General features: G+C 52.0%; 2 long non-coding RNA genes across 2 annotated transcripts; both read left to right on the plus strand.

The window, feature by feature from the left end:
* The first annotated feature begins 8,177 nt into the window (after positions 1-8,177).
* Positions 8,178-10,724, plus strand: LOC119104908 (uncharacterized). Its single transcript, XR_005095013.1, has 4 exons — positions 8,178-8,447; positions 9,010-9,102; positions 10,099-10,167; positions 10,687-10,724. It is a non-coding gene; the product is annotated as an uncharacterized LOC119104908 (long non-coding RNA).
* Positions 10,725-10,828: 104 nt separating this feature from the next.
* On the plus strand, positions 10,829-16,163 carry LOC119104591 (uncharacterized). The gene is made up of 3 exons (XR_005094972.1): positions 10,829-11,872; positions 12,294-12,390; positions 15,331-16,163. It is a non-coding gene; the product is annotated as an uncharacterized LOC119104591 (long non-coding RNA).
* Positions 16,164-16,610: the final 447 nt, after the last annotated feature.

Below are 16,610 nucleotides of genomic sequence, written 5' to 3' on the forward strand. Positions count from 1 at the left end.
GGTGTGATTGGCACTTTCTGGATTTTGAGAGGCTGAAAGCACCTGTGTGAAACATAAACTGTGTGAAACTAGTTAACTTTCCAACCCTCCTTGCGATCGTAGGAAGCAAAATCCGATGACCATCTGAAAATCCCTGCATCTTCATGGACCTAAGCGTCTCCCAAAGCTGGCGTTCTGGATCCGCCCATGGGCGGCAGTACTGGGTCGTTATCACACGTTCCGCTGCCAGCCTGGCCGCCCTGCTCTGGAGCTACCGTGGTGATGCCAAGCCGTTCTCCGTGCTCACGGGGTGTGGCGGAGAGGTCAGATAATCGGTGCCATTGGACTACGCACAAACACACTCGGGAGAAGAGGAGATGAAAGGTTTTTGAGGCTTGATAATCGCTCGGGCAGCTGAACGGGGACATCGTGACCTGCCTGGCAACAGCGATCGAAAAAGCGAACGTGCAGAGGGTAGTAGCCACCAGTCAGCGGTTAGCAAAAGGGCCAAGGTCACCAACTAAGGTCACGGTTCGGCGTGTCACGCACGCCCGTCACGTCGCGTTGGCGCAGCACACCTGCCGATGTGGCAGACCGGTGATGTGTGCTGCTGCGACGCACAGCTGCTGTCCGAGCGCTACGCTACGCTGACGCAACGTGGCAGTCTTCCGTGGCGATCCGGACTCTTTCGATGTCTCTTGGTTGGTGGCTTTGACCCTTTCGGTGACCTCTGGCTGGTGACCGGGGCCCTCTGCACGCCCTCTGGATAGCTGGTGACTGGAACGTCAGGACATACGGATCCTGTCCAACTGTCCAAGCATAACTAAATGTCATCAAGTGTGTTTATGTGCCAACGAGTGTGTCATGATCAAGTGTGTCTGTGTGTCAAAGGGTGCCCCATACTCTCAACTCACCGAGGCTAGCTCCAGACCCGTTGGGATAAACACCTGATGCCCGTTTCCAAATTCATGTTATCCCTATACTTGGTACGGATCGTCGATTCCTCTCGGCTCAGCTCTGTGCTTGGGGCAGTCCTTGGTGGTATCGTGCATTGTTGGGTGCCAGGACGTAAAAATCTCAAGCCCTGAGATGTTTGTGAGTTACGGACAGTGTTCGGAGTGCCTGAGGATCGTGATAAGGAAGTGTCTTATCCTAAATTCGGTACGGTTCATCGCAACCCTCAGGCCTCGCCCTCTGTGTTTTGTGCGAACCTTAGCGTGAAACCGTGTATCGGCAGTGGCGGTGTGGCAGCTCGGATTATTTATTATTTTCGACACTTTTTTTTTTAGTTGCATCAGCACAGGTATGGCGCGTGTTATGAGTTCACGCGACTTAACGAAAAGTGGATTTTTGTTTTTTGCTAAGCCATTCTCAACCCATGTCAATCGTGCTTATAAGCCCAACTTGAAACGGCGCGTACTGTCAATATAACCAATGTTTGCACCCTAACATTGTAATACCAGCACCTGGTATACTGATATTCGATAGTTCAGGATAGGGAGTCTGAACCCATAGTGTCATGTACCTCCAGTTCCGGAATCGAATCCTAAAAATACGCCTCAGGCATATTCTGCCTGGCAGGATTGTGCACTCCCCCTGCCGCCAATGGGCATGAGGTTGTCAACGAACATACATCATACAACATGCATATCTTAGGGGAATGGGGCAGGCTACAGCACTAGTCTATGATGCCTAAGAGAATGTTACTACCTGTGGTGCAATAAAGCCTTTGCCGGGAGCCGGATTCGAACCCAGCACTCCGCGGGCGGGCGGCGGACGCTCCGCCAGCTAAACCACACTGTCCCCGACTGGACGGCTGGAGCCCGTTACCACCGCGAGCGAAACGGCGTGAGGTCACTCGAGATCTAAACACTGGGGCAGGAGCATTCCCGGGCACGGATGTGACGTGGGAGCAACGCAATGAAGCAACTCAGTAGGTTGATGGCATGCAAACGGAGCAAGCAGTGAGTGCTATGGAAGCAGATTAAGCAGTGGTTTGTTGTGCAGGCGGACAAAGCAGTATTTATGCAACGTGCCACCACGTCCGAATGATGCGTCTCACGGAACGCAGTATGGATCAGTTTTCTCACCGGACCACCGAGGTTTTGTACGTTCCATGTCATTGCCGTCGTCGCCTTTCAAAGGTATCAAAGAATCTCAGTGGGGCGCCCGCGGAGTAGTGTGTGCTTGGGTGCTTCCGGGAAGGGAGCGGTTAAGGTATTGCCGTTCTCGAAACACAGTTTGCCTTTTGATGACAGTGATGAAAGATTGCACGAGGAAAAGTGACGCGATTGTCACCCCGTAACGGACCGTGTTTTCGCTTGTGGCTGCTGCGCTTCTTTCCATATTAAGGCCTTTTGGTAACCGTCTTCTGCCGACAGTGCTAGTCCGCTAGCGCCCTCTATATTTGGGAGGTGGCGCTCACATCGCACGCGCGTGCAGTGATGCGTCAGTTTGAGTACGAAAATACGCATGGACAAAGTACGTCTGCATAACCTACATACTCAATTGTTCATCGGCAGATGTGCCTATGGTAAAAAGCTCGCGTGACAGAAGTACGCGTGCAACCGTTTGTACTCAAATGTTCTTGGGCGAATGTTCGTGTGATAGGAATCACGAATGCAACATGGAATGGAATCGTACTATTATGGGACAAAAATGAGAGAAAAGCGAACGGGCAAGAATGTTTGTGCGGCAAAAATTTCTTATGTATATGGTACGTATACAATTGTTCGTATGCATGCATGCTGCCATAGAAACGTCATTGAAATGTTGTCGTCCCATTGGCCATACGACGTTCAAGGCCAGGACAGATATAATCGTCAGTCCGCTCAGGTTTGACGTCCATGAGCACGACTTACACATAAAGTGGGTGTCAGTAAGCCCTCAGTCAATGTTGATGAAGCTGTGAGAGTTTCAACCGCGAATCACGTTTTGTGCTTCATACTTCAAGAAGCTGAACATGGCTGCCAGTTATTACGGGAATAAGACAGATCGAATAACTTAAGAATAGCGTCACAGCCGAGTGTGCGAACGCAAGTAAACATCCTAAACTCCCAGAAAATATGCAAGGACACCACGAGAAAGGGCCAAAACACGTACACGCAACGATATTTGGCTAAGCGAACACTTCCAGCACTGCCTCTGTCATCTCCGGTGAGTTTGAAGTACTACAAGTGAGTGCTAGGGTGGCAATTTCGCACGGCCAGCTTGGCAGCACCTCAACGTCATACAAGCATTCGATGACGCAATCAAGCAATGATGCATTGAGGAGCTATTTACTAGAGAGAGAAAGGCTGTCTAGAGTAGTAATTTCCACTTAAAAGCATGCCAATACCCAAGGCAGAAACACGTGGGCTTATTTCATCATATCTAATGGTTGCTTCAAAATCTTTAAATGTGGAGAATCCCCTTTAAGTCTGGTTTCCTCATAACGCTTCTAATATCATTCCCCTCAGCTGTTTTGCAGATGGCGGCCCTGTCGCCAGCTCTGCAGTTCGGACGACATCTGCCTGTAATCTTTAGCAGCGAGGTTTACACCTGACGGAGTGAACAAACGAACACCTGCCTGCGATCAAGGTGGCGTTTCTCGATCCGCTTCACCGTCGTGCTCTAATCTCGGCGTGTTTGTCACTGATTATCGCCAAAGGCACAGCAGCGGGATGAAAGCAGCATGCATTCACCTCCACGACTGGCAGTATTGTTTTCTGCATGTGGTGTGGGAGAGAACTCCAGAGCTTCAGAGAATGCAACACGCTTTCTGACTCACTGACAAATGACTTTTTGACTGACAAAAAAAACTGACAAAACTTTTTTTGGAACGATATCGGTATGCAGTGGTGCACCAGATACTTTACCTTGTCCTGAAGCTGGATGCTGAATTTTCCATCGATATGCATATTCACAGTAAAAGTGCACCGAGTATGGGCAACCTACAATGCGTATAGCATGCTGTTGTACGTGTGCAAGCGAGTTCAGACATTTGCTACCCGCCAAAGACATCGGTAGCTGGGCAGAAAGCAAGTGATCACGGGACATGCATGTCGACTCGTTTTGCGTGTAAACAAGAACAATATTTCTGTAAGCAAAGTAACTCCACTACCGATGCCATCTCACCAGCCTTGTCACAACACAGACACAGCGACAACACGATATTAATTTTTACGTGCGTAAAAATCCTGTTGTTTGATAAACGTCAAAATGTTGCCGAAATACCAACCCAACTATGTCTCCGATTTCCTAGTTTTTCTTCGAGGAATAAGCCTATTACTACTGTCTTATCATTATAAATTATTGTGAAACGTTTAACCGGGACTTTTTAACTGGATCTATTTCTGGGATCAGGAGTCACGCCAGGCAATGCTTGCTTTGTGAGCCCTGACCCCTACCATCCGATGAGGCAATACCAGGTCAACGGCCGCATTTTGTGACGAAAGCTGAACGCGCCTCTCGGCACGGTCCGTGCTGACCCCTGACGTCACCTGACCTTAAGCGCGGCCGCTGCCACCGGTCGCAGGTCATGGTTGTCAAGGACCAAGTAGCGAGCGACTGACGCGACTCGAAGCCACCCGGCCACAGGTGGGTGGATCTGACGACAGACGCTCTAGCCAACTAAACCAGCGGATCGGACAAAGCACACAAATGTTACGTTACTATCTTAAAATTGTAAGTTGCTTCAAATCTGAAAGTGACTTCTATTAAGCTTAACGTGTCGACTCAGAGCACATCTTGGAGATGTCAGCGTGTAAGACATGAGCCTTAGCCTAACCATACCTTCCTGATTTAGGGACCCATTTTACGGCTCGCTACGTGGGACGAAACCGTTCCGCTCTGGACGCTGGTAGATCAGCCATGGAGGAACCGCTGGTCAGGGCCAAGGTCGGTCTCCGCAGCTGCCGTCATCCAGGCCACTTTGCCACTGGTCGGACTGAACTGCATGACAGCCGCTGGGAAGTTCATGTATTGCTGCTGCAGCCGCTGGGAAGCTTGTGTACTGCTGCTGCAGCCGCTGGGCAGTTCATGTATTGCTGCTGCAGCCGCTCGGCAGCTCATGTACTGCTGCTGCAGCCGCTGGGCAGCTCATGTACTGCTGCTGCAGCCGCTCGGCAGCTCATGTATAGCTGCTGCAGCCGCTGGGCAGTTTACACACTGCTGTCACCGCTTCGTCCAACGGTCGCGCAAATGACGTCGGTCCAGTTGTCAAGCCATTGAGCTCTTTGAGGAGCTGCTGCATATTAAGCTCGCTGGCACGCAGCTGGCAGATGAGCCAGCGAACAAGCTCCTTCTTGACCAGCTGAACCAGTCAGCAGATTACGCCAGGTCGTCCAGCGCTTACCGCGGCGCCCTTACACTGAAGAGCCATCATGTCCCCTCCATAGTCGAAGGATTCTGCCTGGAGTTGACTTCGCTGGTTATGACTTTACTGCGTGGGGTGAAGACTCGATTGTTTTCTTCTCTGTGCTGAGCATCACAGCCACCTGCTCCTCCCGGCACAAATGTCTCGCGTTAGCATAGGTCAGATCCTTCCTGCTGTCAAAGTACTAACCAGTGAGGACCGTGTCGCGCTGGCGGTTGGCGCACGCACGCACGCACGCACGCACACACACACACACACACACACACACACACACACACACACACACACACACACACACACACACACACACACACACACACACACACACACACACGCACGCACGCACGCACGCGGCTGAAATTCTTCTTTATCTGCTGCACTTATGCGACTGAAGTCAGTTTGAAAAGTATTACACGCGGCTGCTGGAGCTTGGTATGAAATTCCGAAACTGTCTGAGACTGGCGTATTATTCTTAGGCACGTCTCAGTTGGTTTTAAATGCCAGTGCTTCACTCATGAAGATGCTGACTGTGAACGAAGACTCAGGGGCTGCAGTGCTGTCATGCCCTGCAAAGGGTCTACCAAGTCCCTTTGTCCCTACCAAGTCCTTACCAAGTCCTCTACCAAGAGTCTACCACGTCCGGAGAAGATTTACAGGCCCGAGTGTCGCTGACTGAGCTTGATGTCGGCCATCTTGCTCCTGTCGCTCTCCCATCCGCAGCCGTCTTGCATCAGCCAACTGTTGCCGAGCAAGCTCCCGGCAATCTACAGGCATGCCATGATGACAGAAAGCTTCAAAAGCTGTCTCAATCTTGAAAAACGCGAAGACGTTTGCCCCCTTTCGCTGCATCTCGAATCAGCAGATGATCAGAGATGAACCGGTTCGTAATGATGATGACAGTGGTGTTAATTTGTGCTTTGGAGCGTACCGAATGCACTTGTCATATGGCGTCCATCCGGTCCCTTCGGAACCTGCACTGAGCATTGAACGGAGTGTTTCACATTTGCATGGAGTTTTAAACAGAGACGGCCGTTCTGAAGACCATTCAGTGTAGTCACAGCATGTCATTTTTAGGCTTAATCCTTGTTTCTAAGCTTGACACCCTCGAAATAGTCCAAACTATTACGGCGCGCAGACTATTTTAGGTCACCCAGATGCTTGTTACGCCCTACAAACGTCACGCAAATGCCACCCCCTCAATGAGCGCAGAAGAGAGAGAGAGAGGGAGAGAGAGAGAGAGACAGAGAGAGAGAGAGAGGAGAGAGAGAGAGAAGAGAGAGAGAGAGAGAGAGAGAGAGAGAGAGAGAGAGAGAGAGAGAGATAGAGTATTATATATTATTATATAATATATATATATATATATCTATATATTATAATATCTATATATATATATATAATTTATGTGTGTGTGGTTTGTGTGTTTTGTGTGGTGTGTGTGTGTCTGTGTGTGTGTGTGTGTGTGTGTGTGTGTGTGTGTGTGTGTGTGTGTGTGTGTGTGGTGTGTGTGTGTGTGTGTGTGTGTGTGTGTGTGTGTGTGTGTGTGTGTGTGTGTGTGCGAGCGTGCGGGTGTACGTGCGTGCGGGTGGTGTGTGTGTGTGTGTGTGTGTGTGTGTGTGTGTGTGTGTGTGTGTGTGTGCGTGCGTGCGTGCGTGCGTGCGTGCGTGCGTGCGTGCGTGCGTGCGTGCGTGCGTTTGTGTGTGTGTGTGTACAAATGTACAGGACTACCTCAATAAGTGCCAAAACGCGCACATAACGATGAAAAGGTTCTGCAGACACGCGGCAGAAGGCGCTCTATCTCTTGGCAGATTCAAATACTACAACCGAGTCAGCACGGCCGCTACCGTAGCAATGCTGACACGGCCAACTGGCAGCGACTCTGACGTCATGTTCCATGGCGTAATCAGACGATGACGTATTGAGAAGCTTACTAACTAAATTATGAAAATGTGTTGTCTGGAGCAGTCTCTTAAACCTACAAGCATGCCAATAGTTACAAGTGAGCATATTTAATCATATTTAATGCTTACTTCAACATCATCATATGTGGAGCACTCTCTTTAAACAAAATGCCATACATTGCTGAAAAGTGTGTGCCTCTGACTATATCCCCGGATTGCAACCGTAACTCCCCAGTGATATAGCGATAAGCACCCGCAGATCTCCAGACCCGAGGCCTCACTCTTCCAGTTCTCAGATGGGCACCACAACTCCTTCCTTCCGTAACAGAGTAAAAAGGATCTGGTTGCCACACATAAAGCCAAATGCCTTTACACGTGGATCTCATCATTGGCGTGCTTCGCTTCGCGTTTTTCTCGTTTTGCCCGTGCTTGGGCTCGTTCTGGAAGAGCAAGACTGACTGTTGTTAGCGGCCGATCAAGAACTCGAAACGATCTCCTCCTATCTAAGATTGTAGCTCTATATTCCTCTGTCTACCACGGCGCCAGTAGTCACCAGTGTTTGGTGTTCATGTCGTCATACCCGGAATGCTCGCACTTCCGGTAGAACGTTTACTAGTCACCGCTGATTAAGGCCTACACGGATAAGAAACATTGCACCAGTCACCCCGCATGAAGAACTGCAGACTTCTAGACATCACATAACCATCCCGTTACCCCACTAGAGCCTAACAAGCCGCAACACCAACTCCTACCCGTTCCTCTACGTGCGGTTCTGCCGTGTCTCCTTTGCAGTGCAGTCCACAGCCAGCCGCGTGACAGGCTGGTCTGCAGGACGGTATCTGGTCTGGTCTGGTCTCTGTTCGGTCTGAGTCAGGCCGCGATAGAGTGGCGGCGGACCGCTATCGCATCTCCGGCGAGATAGCCGCCGCGACCGACGGCGCGTGGGGTGAGCGCCGCACCGTACCCTGTCTGGCCACTGCGCACGCGTCCTGGTGCTGCCTGCGCGTGGAGTGAGCATCGCACCGTACCCTGTCTGGCCACTGCGCACGCGTCCTGGTGCTGCCTGCGCGTGGAGTGAGCATCGCACCGTACCCTGTCTGGCCACTGCGCACGCGTCCTGGTGCTGCCTGCGCGTAGGGTGACCGCGAAGGTGTTGCCGGGACGCTGGGAAGCCGACCTTAAGGCGGAGTAGCGCACGCACGGACCAAGCTAAGGTAAGATGCAAGACGCAGGCGATGCAGAGCAGAAAATGACGTCACGTGGTATGTCAGTCTACCACGCCATCTGATGATCACGCACGGCGTCGTGGGGTCTGCGCGTACCCTGAAATACCTCATTGTGATCGTATTACAGTAAACTAGTTATCAATGCATTGTATTGAATCTGAATTTAGGCACAAGCGCACATTAGGAAGTACGCATAACGCTTTACCATTTTGAACGGTTAACAAAGTATATCAGCAATGTCTTCGTGGATTTTCGAAAAGCTGATGAGTAGCATTAGTTGAGACCTGATGGCACGGGCATCCCACATTCGTAGCAATTTAAGTTATTCTTTTTTCTTGTGGTTGTTCTTTCATCAGCTGCCCAATCCAGAAGAATCGTGTTCTTGGAATTCGTTAGTTGCACATGGGTGTCACTCCGACGAATCTCATGCGTCTGTAGGGGACGTCTCCCAAGAGGGCCGCTCAGTGACGTCACATCGGCTACCAGTGACGTCACCGGATGGATTAATTCAGTTGTCCGGTGGTGTTGATTCTCACTCACCGTTCTTCAGGGGTCGTCATGCGTTTCCAGCTGTCGGCGACAGGCACAAGGCCACGGCAAGCAGCTGCTGTGCTGCTGTTTTGTCTACTGCTGACGTCATTTAGTGAGTGAGGCTGTTCCATAAGTGCTCGTAGCATATCCTGATTTGTCTGGGATACTGGCGTTTTGTTGGGCGTGTGCCGGCTGTGGCCGTCTGAGATTCTGACGTTGTTCAACGAGTACACGGTGATGCGTCGGATCTGCCTGCGATTCTGACGTTGCTCGGTGAGTGCCTGACAACGCGTTGGACCTGTCTGTGATTCTGACGTTGCTTGGTGAGTGCCTGACAACGCGTTGGACCTGTCTGTGATTCTGACGTTGCTTGGTGAGTGCCTGACAACGCGTTGGACCTGTCTGTGATTCTGACGTTGCTCGGTGAGTGCCTGACAGCGCGTCGGACCTGTCTGTGATTCTGACGTTGCTCGACGAGTACACGGCGATGCCTTGGACCTTGTCGACGAGGACCTACCACGAATAATATTGACGTCGCTCGTTAAGTGTCTGACGCTGCCTGCCGAGTGTCTAGTGAAGCTGGTGAAACTGACGCTCGATGAGTGCATGCTGTGTCTGATGTCGACTCTGCTCGAAGTCTGATACGCTACTCAAAGTCTGATACGCGTGATGCTGATGTTGCTCAGCGCGTGCATGCTCTCTATGATGCCGATCACGCTCGGTGAGGGCGGTGTCTGATTTCGTTGCCTAAAAGACGTTCTATTCGGCAGTGGATGCACAACCAGGGTATAAATTATTATGGGCGCTGCTATTTTCGCGTTAACGCGACCCATGAGTGATCTGGACTGTACGACATGAGGCTCCCCGGGTGCCAAGGGCTAGGATGTAGGTAACAGTAAAGGAAGGGAGCAAGGAATGTGGGAACTCAAGGCACGATATTGATTTCTTCGTACTGTCAAATCTTACCATTTTGTTAGGATCAAAAAATGTCACCTCTCCCTAGACACACACAAACTCGCAATGGGTGTTGTGCGAGTGCGTGTTGTGGGCCAATGCACCCCCAAAGTCAACGCACACGGGCCTAGCGTGACGTGCGCTACTCACGCAGGGGCTCCGGTGAGCGGCACTCCACTGCTGAGCAGCCTCCAGCGGGACGGGTCGCCTCACCACGTCAGCGGTGAGTCCTCTCAGAGAAGCGGGCGAACTGCGGAGAAGGCCCGTCCTCGTCCAGCCTTCGGCAGGGTTCCGTCGCCAGTCACCTGGCTCCAGCCGCGCATGGTGTTTCTAATGTCAGCTAGTTTGATGTTTCTGTTAGCTGGAAAGCTGTGTTACAAACGCTTAACACCCTGTTTTTGCTATGTCAGCAGAGTTATGGATACATTGGAGGAGTTCTTTACCCATATGCGAGTTCTGAAGCCGAAATTGTCGAGACCAGATTGAATCTCAGTGGACCTAATGTGCTTGACTGCTCCCTTGGGCTCTTTCGTTTGCACACGCTGGTAGCCAGCAGTCCCAAGGTGTGTGTCTTGTGAGCCTGGAACACCTCCCCGAATCAAGCTCGTGTCTTCCTCTTTGCTTGCCTGACGTGGTTCCCCTCAGCGTCCTTCAACCGCACTACAGCCGCGGCCCAGACAGTTACGGTGAGTTGGTCGGGCGAAGACACCACACAACTGATGTTCGCTTTCCCCGACGGCAGACGGGCCACTCAGCTCGACGGCCGCCGGCCGGCAGGAAGCGAGCAGCAGGCTGGGCGGCATCGGGCGGCACCGGCGCTCGCAGCCGCAGCAGAGCCACAGCGCCACCCAGCAGCTGGACCGCGAGCTGGAGGTGGCCAGAGAGGTGCGCCGGCTGGAGGCTGAGGAGCGCGGTCACCAGGCCACCGGCGCGGCCCGGGAGCGCGCCCAGCAGCAGGAAGTAGCGCGAGAGGTCCAGCAGGCCGGGGCCCAGCCCACGGCCGCACCGGCGGACCGCACCGCGCAGCAGCAAGAGATCACTAGGGAGGTGAAGCACGTGGTGGCAGAGGTGCAGTCGGGGCAACCCCACAGTAGGTCACAACACGAGGCGCAAGAGCAGGAAATAGCGAGGGAAATCAAACAAGCTGAAGCGGAAGCGCAGTCGGGGCAAGGCCCTTCTGATACATCACTACAGGTGGCACAGCAGCAGGAGGTTGCGAGAGAGATCAAACAAGCTGAGGCGGAAGCGCAATCGGGACAAGGCTCTTCTGATACATCACGACAGGTAGCACAGCAGCAAGAGGTTGCGAGAGAGATCGAACAAGCTGAAGCAGAATCGCAGAATGCAGACAGATCGCAACATGGGGCGCAACAGCAGGAGATCGCGAGGGAGGTGAAACAAGTTGTGGCAGAAATACGATCGGGGCAGTCTCCGAGTGCCTTGCAGCAGGAAGCCCGAGAACGAGAGATTGCAGGAGAAATCACACAACTTGAGGCACAAGTCCATGCTAACGCGGCCGATTACTTATCACCAGACACGGATCGGTCATTGGGTGATAGCTACTCAGACGAAGATGAAAACGAAGATGACAGCGAACAGAATGATGATGACCGAGATCCTCACATCTACGATGATTTCTTCGCTAATGACGACGGCGCAGTGCAGAAAAAAGGTGATCACGAGGAAGCGTCCTCCTGGAATTCAAAAGACCACAATGCTGCAGTTGACGCTCCAGAAACGCTGACCAGCGGCCAAACGCGGTCTGTGGGCAGCCATCAAGGTCAGGCAGAGATCTCAGCGGGCAGCAAGGGTCACGTCAAGGCCGCCGCCTTCAAGTCGTGGCAGGCGACGACCATGACGGTGGCCATGTGCGCCGTGATTGGCCTTGTCCTGCTCACCGTGGTTGGAGTCTGGTTCCGCCACTTCAGGTGAGAATTCGTCCGTATGGTGACGTCACTGGGGCACGGTAAATGCGAACTGCTGCCAGCAGGAGCTTGTAAAAATATGAGATTTGATGCGGTGTTCGGAGTGTGATAGGCCAGCATGTGCTGACAATAACGTTACAGGTGAAATTTAACAGCAGCGCAAAATAGGGCTTCCTTTCGTTTGATGTGGCTGCATCGTCTAATGTGCTGATGGTAACTCTGCAAGAAATTTATCCGCACAATTAAACCAGACTTTTTCTCTGGTTCTGAGTTCTAAGCCTTGTAAGATAAGACGACGTAGCTCGCCCATGCCATCTCAAGCAATCCAACAAACCGTCATGGCTCGTTGGACCGCTTGCGCTCGTCAGAGCGTCTCTGCCGCTGAGTCTATGCATCATCAAACGGAGCTGACGGCTGTCCACAGCCCCGAATCACCCAAGCCACAGAACCTGCTGCTGGAAGACGACGAGAACACCGTGTACAACAACACCACCAGCACCCGGCCGGCCGGCCCGCACCAGGTAACCGATACTGCAGCTTTGACCGACGGCGACACATCCTGGACTTCCACGTGGAGACCTTCGGTAGCCGATACCAGTGGTAGTGGACATGATGGCCCTGACCGACGGCGACACATCCTGGACTTCCACGTGGAAACCTTCGGCAGCCGATACCAGTGATAGCGGACACGACAGCTCTGGCCGACGACACATCCTAGACTCCCTCGTGGAGACTCTCGGTAGCCGATACCAGTGATAGCGGACACGACAGCTCTGGCCGACGACACATCCTAGACTCCCTCGTGGAGACTCTCGGTAGCCGATACCAGTGGTAACGGACGCAACTCTGACTGACGACGACGCATCCCTTACTCCCACGGGGATACCTTCGGTGGCCGATACCAGTGGTAGCGGACACGACTCTGACCGACGACGACGCATCCCTTACTCCCACGGGGATACCTTCGGTGGCCGATACCAGTGGTGGCGGACACAACTCTGATCGACGACGACGCGTCCCTTACTCCCACGTGGGATCCTCCGGAAGCCGATACCAGTGGTGCCGCAGTGTCCTCACCTAGTGGCGTCCACACGATGCGTACATCATGAGGAACTACTTTCGCCACCAGTCCTGGTCTTGATCACTGAAGGCGATGACGGCCGTGGATTGTGGTGCGGTCGAAATTCGACTTTATTCGTGAGAGAGCTGGGCACGCCCTTGACCCAGCTGGTACACCCTGTGACAGCTGACTGTGGTGGTACTGCAGCCTGGATTGTGGCCAGCTGTCTTCACAGCTATCGGTTTGCGTTAGTCACGCCGCGCTACGAGGCTGTTTGCTATTTAAAACGACACGTGACAGCTGATTTCAAGCGTTTGTAAGGTGAGACAGTAATAATGACCTTATTCCTTTGAGAAAAACCAGGAGAATGGAGAAATAGATTGGCTGATATTCCGGCAACATGCCTTAATCGAAACAATAGCAGAAGTGAATTCACTTCTGCCATTGTTCACCTACAGGCCATCACGCCCTATGAGTTTTGTGCCTCTGACTCTCTTAGCTTTTGAGATCTCAGGGGTCAAATTGCCCCCCTCCCCCCGCCCAAGTGGAGGGTATTCAACCGGCCACCCGGGCGCGCGTTGACAAGCGGACGAAGACTCAAGGACGTAGCTGAGACATTTTTTATTTTCCCCTCACAATAGTCCACCAGCCCAGTCCTTCCCTCTTAGACCACCCGTAAGTGGGGACGACATCTGAATAAAGGAAACTTGGCCAGGCGTGGGGAACTCTCTGTCTTAGTCAACATGTTAGAAAGGCTCTGGCCACATACAATTAATTCAAAATAACTAAAATGGACCTCGTGCAAAATGACCACTGTGGTCGACACACACTCTTGAGCCAAATGAATAACTCCATGGTACCAAACATTTGTCAGGGTCGGAAAATGACCACTTTTATTTTTAAATATTGCTACTTCTCACACGGCGCGCAAACACGTTTGCCAAACGTCTTTTTGGCTCACACACGAAAGCCATCTTTTTGCAGACCACAACGGTAAGAGCATGCCACAACATACCAATGATGCTTATTCGCATACAGACTTTTCCATTTACATCCCTGTGGGTGCGCAACGACCTCCAGCGAACCGAGACGGCTCGGGCTAACGCTTCTGACCGGTGACACCAGCCCGCGATGGCCCCATCGGTGGCCAGGTCGCGTTTGAGTGAAGGCATTACTCAAAAAGTGTACTGGTGCATATACCACGACCACTACCAGCACCATTACCCACCGGTGCTGATAATTACCATCACCAGTAGCATGGTCGGTGCTTGCTCGGTCTGACGCGTGCAACGGAGCCGTGGCACTGCGCTTGAAAGGTCAGGCCTGCCAGAGTCAAGCGATAACAGGGCCGATTTGCGCTAAAGCGGGACCGTCACACGGGCTTGAAAGGTCACCGCAAACCGTGTCTGACAAACGACAAACGCCTTGAAAGGTCATACGGTGGCCCAGCAACGGCGGATTAAAAGGCCGTGCTCCCCCTCCCCCCTCGCTCTAAAGCGTAATTCAGAGGCCATTCAGGCAGCGCGGAATGGCCATGATGACCGCAAAGGGCCTTTGGAGCGAACTGCAAAAGATTTTGTGTTTGTATCATAAATTGCAGAAGGAAAGGTTTCCGGAACCGGCGCAGCATTCGGGGCTTCTCGAACTTGTACCTCCGGCTGCGCATGGGCCTAACAATGGCTGCTGAGGGCAAGAGGACCCCTTATCCCGGAGGCGTTATAGACATACCAGAGGCACCAAATCCTCGCTCTGAGTAAAACCCGGCGTGCACTACTGCACCATGTCGCAGTGATTGACATGGGCGCCCTGCGTTCCTGGAATGATGTTCCATGTGAAATCATGCAAATTTAGTAAAGCTTTGGACCACAGATCATCGTGGCATGCTCGAGCGAACTGATTGGTAGTTACCTCCAAGTTATTCATCAGCCACAGAGTCAGTGCCGAATGTCATCGAACGAAAGCAGAGCAGAAAAAATGACTCCGATAATGGTGTTGATATGACCCGACTAAAACAGAGTAACGGTGATCTAACCACGCGCGCAGGACATGGAGCCATCTTTACCGATTCCACGCAGCATGGATGCGAGGATATATTACATGGACTTTGCGTTTAAAGCATTAATGAGCGTGCGAAATTATGAGTAGGCAGCGTAGAATTCCACAGCAGGTAACAGTTGATATCTCCAACGACATGTGAACAGTATGCTCCGCTGACATGAGAACCAACAGAGATGAACTAAAAATAAATTAATACTGTCGCGTAATAGTATCCGTTGGCAATACCAAGCATGTGATAAGACCGCAAAGTAATAAAGCGTGCGCATCGCCGAGCGAATAACGCCAGATCCTACTTCGCCGCCATCAGAAACAATCGGTGACGTCACCTGTGCTGATGTTTCAGGTCGGTCGTTACGCCCGCCTGACGTGACCGTGACGTCACCCGTCGGTGTGACGTCATCCGTCCGCCCCACCGCCGCACGCCGGGCCCTCGTCTCTCCGCAGCCGAGGTGGCCCACGGGATGAGGTCACGATGCAAACTCCCACGGGGTCACGATGCAATCTCCCATCACCGCATCGTCACAGGACACGCGGTGCGCGCATCGCCTGGCGTCAGGCCACTGGACGTGTATCGGGGTGTAGTGAGATCTCGACGAGGTCGGGGTGTAACAGGCAAGTTCAGCTCGGTGCACCCCTTTGGTTGACCACCCACCAGCCAACCATAACAGAGCCTACGGCTGACTGTGCGTTGGACGTTAGACGCGACGTTAGACGTTACGTTAGAAGGAAGTGTTTGTACTATCGCTGCTACATGCCGGCTCCCGGTGTGGCGAAGCACGCATGTCTAATCACGAACGCGTCCCAGATCAGAGGGAATGACTGTGGCTTGAGTTGGGATTCCGAATACCGATTCCATCCGGTATTTTGCGATTCAGTTTGCTACACGATCATAAAGCGAAGCTGAGTCCTAATCAAGCGTATTTGTCAGTCAGGGTACACCACATGGTTAAAGAAAGGCGGGGCGTCCATTAAGAATCGGTAGCGCTGGCCATGTCAAACATGCGTAGGAAGTCCCAGTGACTGCGCACGCACATTGGCACCATGGTGTAGTGAATGGGACCAAACCGAATGACCCATAACTTGCAGCTGATAAAGCGAACAAGTGAGCCTGCGTGGCGGACAGCAAGCCGGCAACGACGTCAGTGAATCGACATCAATATACTGTGATTTTTCCAACGGCATTTTTTCTTCCGCCGACTTGCAGATCTGGCATTTCTTGTCGATGCTATTCGGCGGGGCATGCAGTACGCTTCATTTAACTTTGATTTAACTAACTCGTTCCACTGAGTCTAATAATCAGTTAAATGTTATGGCTATTACCTTCAAATCACCAAACTAGCAATTTAATCATTCGTTTCACTAACTTGTTGCACTGGCTAACGCTGAGTGCGGCACTTACTATTGTGTTTGACTTTTTAAAAATAGTTATTATTTTACTATTTTATAAGTAAGCTGATGGAGGGGCCCTCTTCGCCTGTCCCTGACATATTCTGGAACCAATGGTGATATTTATCTGATTAAACCCATTGTTGCATACGCCAAATGCCAACCCCGGACATCGATACCCAGGTATGGTGACCATAAAAAAACAGTAAAACAACTCAATTTGGCTCTAGTTACACG

The sequence above is a fragment of the Pollicipes pollicipes genome, unplaced genomic scaffold (assembly GCF_011947565.3).
Source record: "Pollicipes pollicipes isolate AB1234 unplaced genomic scaffold, Ppol_2.1 Scaffold_6052;HRSCAF=7182_pilon_pilon_pilon, whole genome shotgun sequence".
Taxonomy (NCBI): Eukaryota; Metazoa; Arthropoda; class Thecostraca; order Pollicipedomorpha; family Pollicipedidae; genus Pollicipes; species Pollicipes pollicipes.